General features: G+C 48.5%; 1 protein-coding gene across 1 annotated transcript in view; it reads right to left on the bottom strand.

The window, feature by feature from the left end:
* Positions 1 to 1,810, bottom strand: part of LOC104158364 (chromosome unknown open reading frame, human C1orf95) — a gene marked incomplete at its 5' end in the record, with an annotated part of 8,931 nt that overhangs the window by 309 nt on the left and 6,812 nt on the right. The window lies entirely within an intron of this gene.

The raw sequence follows: 1,810 nt of genomic DNA, 5'->3' as shown, positions 1-1,810 counted from the left end.
TGGCTGCTGGCAGCCAGCCTTGCCGCTGCGGTGCCTGCCTGCCACCGGCCCCAGCACGGGCAGAGGCACGTCTGCTTGGCGAGGTTAGGAAGGCACGGTAGGCACTGCCAGCTGTCAATTCCAGTACAGCCCAATAACCTAAAACCTTTATGGAAATGCTGTATTTTCTGCCTAAATTATTCTGTATCGGAGCGTGTTTTTCTGCAGCGTAGGCTCCAGAGGCACCGCTGTTCCCAAGTGCTGACCTGGCAGCTTGCTGGTTGTGCATCTAACACGCATCTCTACTTGTGATCTACGTCTGAACCTCGTCCTTCCAGAGGACTGCCAGGTAGGAGGAGGCTGGTTTTTCCTCTATCCACCTTCTAGTTGCCGTGCTGGCTTTTGCTAGCAGAGCTCTCTAGCAGCAACCAATTTACACTCCGGTTTGCAGAGGTGAACAAACATCTCTTGGGAGGAGAAGAGGGACGCTTTTAATCACAGGCTGATGTGTCAGAGTTCAAACACAGACCTCGGGATGCCTCTGTGAGCCCTTTCCCTAATTATATTCTTACTGCCTTGTTATGCACTTGCTTTGCTCTGGCCCAGCAGAGTAACAGGTGCTTCTGTTGGGGCACAGCAGCCGTCTGGCAGGGCTGGAGAAAACTGAGCTTTTGGGCAGCAAAACCAATTGCAGTGGGAAACTGCCTGGATCCCTCCTCCTCCACCCCTCTCCTCTTCCCCTGGCCATGGGGTCTTACACACCTCCCAACCAAGGCAGCAGAGCCCTCGGGGGGCTCCCTGTTGGCTCCCGCTTGGCCCCGACGGACACCGCAGCCCCACTGCGTTGCAGCCACATGGATGCTGCGGGGGCGAAAGCAGCCTGTCCTCCTGCTCGTCCCAGCTCCTCAGGGGACTGGGACCCCACTTTATTTGCTATCCCCTACGTAGTGCTTGAGAGGAGGCTGCAAATCCCATAGGGGACAGTTGCCCCTATGGCAGGGAAGGGCAACAGGAGAGCACCCACAGCTCTCATTATCCCACAGGATAATGAGAAAAATACTGGTTTGTGGGGTTTTTTTAAACACTTTTCTGCACCAGAAGCTGTGCCTGCTTTCTTTTTAACAAAAGCTGGGGTTGTTGTTATGGCAGTATCAATGCAAAAGATCTCCCTTTTAAAAAAGCAAACAAACTGTCCTTACTTGCACAGCCTGCATTAGTGAAGATGTATCAACCAGAAACCTTTTAAAAATCTGTTTTTTTTTTTCTTTGTTCAAATAACATAAGTAGCCTGTCATTTTTATATTTCAAATGAGTCTGAAATTTCACATCTCAGAAGAATGCTTAACTTTTCAAACACTTTTCCATTAATGCTTTTTAATATTTCTTTCCAACCTTTATGTCAAGCTTCTGTAGGGCCCTTAAAAAAGCTGACCACAAAATACCAGCAGGTGCCACAAACCCTATATTTAAGGGACTTTTTGCTGTCCTGGCAAATGAACTTTGCTGTACTTTGGAAAAATGCATGCATTCACCCAGCCTGGCCAGTCTGGATCTCCTGCTGCTAAACGAGCACAAGGAATAGGGGAGGAGATTAATGACACTTATCAGCACATATTACCCTGCACCACATTGCTGCCTATCGTGTGCAGCTGGACAGAAAGACTCTCACCTCTTTCTAACAGCTTTTTCTAGGGGGAGAAATGATGATTTCACATGTGTTTATGTTCTAAGTGTGAGTCAGTTCTGAAGGCAAAATGAGCTGGTTGGAAACCTGTAATATGGGCTTGTCTACAGCATTGGTTTAATTTGTTTAGGGAGCACAGTTAAAAAA

The sequence above is a fragment of the Cariama cristata genome, unplaced genomic scaffold (genome assembly GCF_000690535.1).
Source record: "Cariama cristata isolate BGI_N322 unplaced genomic scaffold, ASM69053v1 scaffold10992, whole genome shotgun sequence".
Taxonomy (NCBI): Eukaryota; Metazoa; Chordata; class Aves; order Cariamiformes; family Cariamidae; genus Cariama; species Cariama cristata.
The sequence above is the reverse complement of the archived record's forward strand: the minus strand, read 5'-3'. Positions and strand labels throughout refer to the sequence as shown.